This window comes from Prionailurus viverrinus, chromosome B1 (genome assembly GCF_022837055.1).
Source record: "Prionailurus viverrinus isolate Anna chromosome B1, UM_Priviv_1.0, whole genome shotgun sequence".
In the NCBI taxonomy this organism is placed as follows: Eukaryota; Metazoa; Chordata; class Mammalia; order Carnivora; family Felidae; genus Prionailurus; species Prionailurus viverrinus.
Genome location: NC_062564.1, coordinates 71,600,706 through 71,608,148, shown reverse-complemented (window position 1 = coordinate 71,608,148; position 7,443 = coordinate 71,600,706). Strand labels below are relative to the sequence as shown.

At 36.3% G+C, this 7,443-nt stretch overlaps 1 pseudogene; it reads left to right on the top strand.

Annotated features, from left to right (window-relative positions):
- Nucleotides 1-5,922: 5,922 nt before the first annotated feature.
- On the top strand, nt 5,923-6,803 carry LOC125164777 (60S ribosomal protein L6-like; annotated as a pseudogene).
- Nucleotides 6,804-7,443: the final 640 nt, after the last annotated feature.

Below are 7,443 nucleotides of genomic sequence, written 5' to 3'. Positions count from 1 at the left end.
GCTTTGTGAAATAAAACGTTCTGATGAGATTTTGGATGTCCCAGACCTGCAGTAAAAGCTCAGGCTACTGCTGCCCATGCGTGCTGGTGTCATTTCTGACAAGGGAATCTCCAATGAGTGCCCAGAAATAGGATTATGTTCCGATCATATTAGGTACACTTGTGTGGAATAATATTTCTACTACACGTGGAAAGCAACAAAATGTTAAAAGAGAATTATTTGAGTGTATCCTTTATCCTCAAATTTACACAATAATTAACTTTGCAAGATTAATTGAAACTGTTGACAGAGTGACTGGGTGTCTCAGTCAGCTAAGTGTCTGACTTTGGCTCAGATCATGGTCTCACGGTTTGTGGGTTTGAGACCTGCATCAGGCTCTGTGCTGACAGCTTGGAGCCTGGAGCCTGCTTCCTATTCTATCTCCGTCTCTCTCTGTTCCTCCCCCACTCACTCACTGTCTCTCTCAAATAAAAACATTTAAAAAAATTTAAAAAAAGAAATTATTGAAACTGAATTATCCTTGTTTTGCTTACAATAAAAGCTAAATATTAACAAGGAAACATAGATTACATTATGTAAGTAACAAATCATAAGAATTAATATAGTTATACTTAATATTACCTAGTAGATCTTCAAGATTGGGGTTGATTTCTACTTATTTTTTCTTTGTACAACTGTATATCCGTTCAAATTTCGGAAGTCATCTACTTCTATGGGGCTTCAAACTGAAACTAAAAACAATGGCAAACATTATACTACGTTACCTAAAGAATATTGTAATAAAGATTTAACCAGAGGTGGGGTTGGGTTAAACAGGTGATGGGGACTAATGAGTACACTTATCATGATGAGCACTAGGTGATGTATGGAATTGTTGAATCCCTACACCGTACACCTGAAACTAATATAACACTAGAAAAAATAATTTAAAAAAAGATTCAAGTTATGTAGTTCAAGTTAATATTACTGGAATTGAGAAAATGGGAGATTAAAATAAATAATAATTATCAATAAAGTTTTATAGACTTTTTTTAATATCAGTAAAAACTGACAGAATTTCCACTTACTAACATTTTACAGAATTGAGATATTTTTATTTTTATTTAAAACTTGTATTTAATTTCTATCAACCAAATGTGGACTTCAAACATGATTTTTTTATAAACAAACTTTCAGATGAAATTAATCTTCATGATTCTTTTTTTTTTAATGTTTATTTATTTTTGAAAGAGAGAGAGAGACAGAGTTTGAGTGGGGAGGGGCAGAGAGAGAGAGAGAGAGAGAGAGACAGAGAGACAGATCCGAAGCAGGTTTCAGGCTCTGAGCTCAGCACAGAGCCTGAGGCGGGGCTCAAACTCACGAATCATGAGATCATGATCTGAACTGAAGTCGGACGCTTAACTGACTGAGCCACCCAGATGCCCCAATCTTCACGATTCTTTAATGATAAAGATGTGTCAGAATCTCACATATGCTATTACAGTGGGACTCGCAAATATGCAAATATTAAGAATGGATGTGTACTTTGTGATCAATTCTTTGATTCAACACCACTAATTTAGCACTTCTATGGTGGTAATCTGAGAGTGATATCAGTAAAATCTGGAACACTACACGTTCGGTGTCAAACATCTGGACTGGGTACTCTCATTGCTAATTTTCAGATTATATGTTTCACATAAAAAGAATGCTAAAGGTTTTTAAAATGTATATTATACTTTAAAATGCACTTAGTTTTTATTAATAACCTTGAAACATTATTACTGTTAAAGGAATCTTCATTAAATAAACATTATTTTTTTCAGAAGATTGACATTACACTTAAACATTGTCATATTTTTTGAAATATCTCTTTAAACTATTGATATTTTAAGGAGTTTGAGGCTTTTAGCTGCTGATAAATTTTGGTTGATCATCCAAATAAGGAGCAATAAGAAAGGAAAACAAAGAACTTCAGAGAAGATTTAGAGCAGAGGCTGAAAATATGTTAGGAAACAAAGTATTAATACATATAGGTCCCCAAAATTAGGGTCAGTAGATAAAAAATGGGGGAGGGGTTGGGGCGCCTGGGTGGCTCAGTCAGCTAAGCATCTGACTCTTGATTTTGGCTCAGGTCATGATTTCCTGCTTTGTGGGTTTGAACCCTACATCAGGCTCTACACTGTCAGCATAGAGCCTGCTTGGGATTCATTCAATCTCTCTCTTCTCTCTCTGCCCCTCCCCTGCACACACACACACTCTCTCTCTCTCTCAAAAATAAACAAACATTTTTTTTATAAATGGGGAGAGGGTCAAATTTTTATCCAATAAAATGGAGAAATGAATTCAATATGTGAATTGGCAATTTAAATTCACAGACCACATTGATTTCAAATAATTATTTTAAAAATATGTAGATATAAAATAAATAATTAGCCTTTGAGTTTCTGTTTACTTCTTTTTATTGCCCTTTAAACAATGGTTTGAACATCTGTCAAGGAAATGCAGTTGGGATCTTTTAAACAAAATGTAAATTGTCAATTCCATTATATTCAAATGTATTGTTCATCCCACCCAACTGCACCATTAAACATGGGTTAGGAAGTTGATTTCCTGTCTTGCCTAACACTAGATAAGATGAGGTCCTGTACAAGTAGTAAGGAAAGTTTTGTTCCATATAGGCAATTTTGCTTAATACTTAATGCATCAGTAAATTTAATTCAAGATATCCTTCCATGCAAAGTATACTGAATGTCTGATGTTTTGGAGACTTTTATAGATTTCAGTGATTTATTTTGTGCTGACACAAGATATTCAATGCATAAATTCATGAGAATGAAGCATGTGCTGTGAATATAATGCTCCAAAATTTAGAGGATTTTAGAGGACAGAAATACAGTCTCTTCATTAGCTTGAGTTCTCATGTTAAGGCCAGCCAAATTATCTCCAAGCCAAGGTTTAAACCCTGGGTATATGTTAGACTCTTAGAGTTTTAAAGTACTTAATACGTCCTTCCAGGCTACAACACAGAGCAATTACATGAAAATCTGTGGAGAGAGAGTTTAAGGATTTTATATATATGTATATATATGTATATATAAGTATATATATGTATATATATATATCACATATATTGTATATATGCATAATATATATATTGCATATATTGTACATATATTGTGTATATATATAATATGGATATATTATAATATATATTATATTTTGGAGATATGTATATATATACATATCAGGATGGCAAACTGCTCATCTGAACAATGGGCTGAAGTCATAGCCTTCTCTAACACTTGCCATAGCATGAAGCAGTGATTTTCCATGGAGTTCAATTTTGCCCCTCTGAAGACATTTGGCAAAGTCTGAAAACATTTTTGGTTGTCACAATTTAAGGGTATTGTTGACATCTAGTGAGTAGAAGCCAAGAATGTGGCTAAACATTTACAATGCTCAAGAAATTGTTCAGACCAAAATATCAATAGTGCCAAGGTTGAGAAATCCTGAGATGGAGTGACCAGTGACTCATGCACTGGAGGACCAAGAACCAAATCCATGTATCTATAATCATTTTTAAAGTACCTTCTATTTATCTCCTAATTCTAAAAACTCTAAGAAACAATAGGAAAAAAGGATCTCTTCTCTTTCTTTCAACTTTAGCTTTCTGTTTCTTCTTCTATTAATCTTCCCTACTGCCATCCAGTTTGAAAGTGGATGGATAGTATAAAAAGTTCATGCAAGTCCTTCTTTTTCTCTCCCTCCCTCCCTTTCTCCCTCTAACCCTTCTTCCTTCCTTCCCTTGTTCCTTGTTTTTGCATATTTAATCCTTTGTATGTTGCCAACGAAATTGTATTATTATGTTAAATAATAACTACAGTTTGAAGAAAGAAACAAATCCAAACCAATGGATCATGACAGAGACAGTAGAATTCATACTATGCAATTTATCATTTGACCCATATTGTAATCTTCCATAGGTGGCCAAGCAAAGAATAAATTTCATAGGAAGGCCCATTCCCTTTGGGAAGGCCCATTTAGCAATAAAAACTCAGCTAATTATGAAAAATGTACTAATGTATTTTTTTTTTTTTTTACATAATAAACATGTCAGAAATAGATACATTATATACGCTGCCATTGTGAGGCAGCTTGAGGCAGGAGATGACAGAAGCTGGTTAGAGTTAAAGTAATTGGAGCTTAAAGGGGATGGGGTTAGAGAAATGTAGACGTGGTTTACTTGGTTGGAAAGAATTGTGGTCTCTGAATGTCTTGAATGAAGACAGTATAAGGAAGGACAGAAAGGTTGAGAATATAACTTTGGTAAGATGGCAATTTGTATGTTATGAACATTAGGTTTGTACACAAAAGGCAAAAGTACAGTTGTTTTATGTTTTGATTGATGGGTAGAGATCAAGCCAAATGAGTTTCTTTCTTTCATCATCAGAGTTTTTTTGTTTGTTTTTTGTTTGTTTGTTTGTTTGCAAGGAAGATAAGGTAGCTTAGATTGTTTAGATACTATTTTTTCTCTGTTACATTATCTAAAACCTCAGTGTTGTTTTTTTTTTTTTCCTCTTCAGGAGGAATTGTTCCATAAATGGGTGTAGATTTGGTGTGTTCATGGAGAAGGTGAGTTCAGGATCTTCCTATGTCACTATCTTGAATCAGAACTCCCTAAAGCCTCAGTGTTCTTTTGCTTAAAATAATATTATTCCAGTTTGCTTTAATAAAGGGAATTGTAGATTTGACTTCCAAATTATTAATTGGAAACTCTAGATAATTCAGGATTCTAGAAATTTTATGAGGGCCCATAGTTGGACAGGGATGAAGTAAAGTCCAGGACTGGCACCAGGATTTCCAGACATTCAGCTATCAGTAGGTTTACACCTCATCAGGGAGCAAATTTTTGTTGGTCTAAGTCTATGTTGCTCATACATTTGGGCTACAGTTTTTGCTTAAATATCTTTGTTTCTGCATAATAACTGTCTGATTCTTCTGACTATGCTTTTTCCTTGGTGTTCTGCTTCGAATTCTTTCCTGAGACTGGAGACCTGTTCTGAACTCCAGCCCCCAACAGTCCTTGCCAGCTCCTGGCTCCTATACTACAGCTCTGGTCTCCAAAACTACCAGCTGAGTAGAGATAGGTACATGCAATGATTGATAAGAGTGAAGTCAAGGTCTCCAAGTGAGTAAGTGAGTGAGTGAGTGAGTAAGTGAAAACACAACGGGGAAAGAAAACATTTGGTAAAGTCGTCAGTGATTCTTGACCCCAAAATAAGCCTTTTCTAGATCATAAGAGAAGCAGTCATCTTTCATCATTTTGATCCTGCGTGCAAAAAACCAGAAATGAAATATTTGCAGTGATGCAAGCTGGCTTTGAAATCAGCAAGCCTTGGCTCACACCCTTCACCAAATTGGCGCATTCGTTGGGAATGGTGTTCAAAGCAGCTTACAGTAGGAATGGGAAAAGCAGCTTTTGATTCTCTGAAAAAAAATATATACGACAGTATTTCCTTTGGAATTCACACTCAGGCTTGACACTCTCAGCATATAAATGTGCAGAAAGATGAAGGCGTCTTACATTCAAATTTAATTAATTTATTATTAGGCAACTAAACTGTGTGTAACAGCAGGTGCTGATTGATTTAACAAGTGTACTTACTCCACGTTTTAAAATATCCCATGAAGTGTCTAATTTCACTCTGTGAAGTACTTCTGTGTAGCAACTCAGAGAAAATTAGATTAAATCCATATATCTTACGGTTTGGGGGTGGTTTACTAATAAGATGCTGATACGGTACGTACAGGCTAACCTGCAAAGATGAGGTTGGTCTTTGGTCTTTGGTCTTTGGCTTTCCCATATAGCCTTTTATTGTCTTCAGTTGTCACTGGTCCAGATCTTGCAGACATTCCTATAGCGCTGACCAGTTAAAAGACATGGTCTCAAGTTCTTTCCCATCTTGCAAGGTGGCAAGTGATAAAGCTGACAAACCAGATACTAAGGAGAAGAAACCTGAAGCCAAGAAGCCTGATGTTGGTGGCAAGGTTAAGAAGGGTAACCTCAAGGCTAAAACGCCAGAGTAGGGGAAGGCCCACTGCAGCCAAAACCCTGTCCTAGTCAGAGGAGGTGGCAGATATTCCCGATCTTCTGCGTATTCGAGAAAGGCCATGTACAAGGGGAAGTATTCAGCACCGAAATTCAGGCTTGGAAAGAAAAAGGAGAAGGTTCTTGCTACTCTCACAAAGTCACTTCGTGGTGACGAGCATGGTGGCAGCAAAGTGGTTAAACTTCACAAACTGCCTGGGCGTTATCTTACGGAAGGTATGCTCAGAAGCTGTTGAGTCACAGCAAAAAACCTGTCAGGCAGCAGGTGAGAAAACTGGGAGCTAACATCACTCCTGGGATCATTTTTACCATCCTCCCTGGAAGCCACAAAGGCAAGAGGGTGGTTTTCCTGAAGCAATGGAGCAGTGGTTTGCTACTTGTGACTGGTCCTCTGGCCCTCAATCGAGTTCCTCTGTGTAGAACACCCCAGAAATTGGTGATTGCCACTTCCACCAAAATTGATATCAACAGTTGGAAAATTCCAAAACGTCTCTCTGATGCTCACTCCAAAGGGAAGAAGCTGCACACACCCAGACACCAGGAAGGTGAGATCTTCGACATGGAGAAAGAGAAATAGGAGATTACAGAGCAGTGCAAAGTTGATCAAAGAGCCGTGGACTCACAGATTCTGCCAAAACTAAAGCTGTTCCTCAACTTCAGGGCTAACTCCGCTCTCACAAATGGAGTTTATCGTCAGAAATTGGTGTTCTAAATTTCTTACAAGGAGCCTAATTAAATAACTGATCCATTAAAAATGAAAAAAAAAACAGTCTTAAAAATACAAAAACCACATACAGGCATTAGACAGTAAATTTCTGGAGATACTCCTTCTATAGCCATCTTCAAAACATACGCATTTAAAGATGAGCATTTCAAGTTAAGAATATGGGGATACATTTCAGGGGAAAAATGGAGGCAGTTCACAACACCTCCACATTCCTTATGTATTTAGTGTTCAATCTTGAAAAGAGAATGTCATACACTTTATTGTAGTCTCGAATCTGCAATTAACATAACTTGTAAGTAGTATAGATACTATGCTTATATGGAGACATCTGTCATATTTAAAATTATATAATATTATAATTTGATACATTTCTGTTGGGATCTTGACATTTGACAAAAATTGTCATTGATCAGTTAGTCTCTTGCATAATATTTTTTTAAGTTTATTTATTTATTTTGGGAGAAAGAGAGAGAGAGAGAGAGAATGCATGTACAAGTGGGGGAGAGACAGAGACAGAGGGAGAGAGAGAGGATCCCAAGCAGGCTTTGTGCTGTCAGTGAAGAGACCAATGGCAAGACTCAATCTTATGAACCACTATATCATGACCTGAGCTGAAATCAAAAGT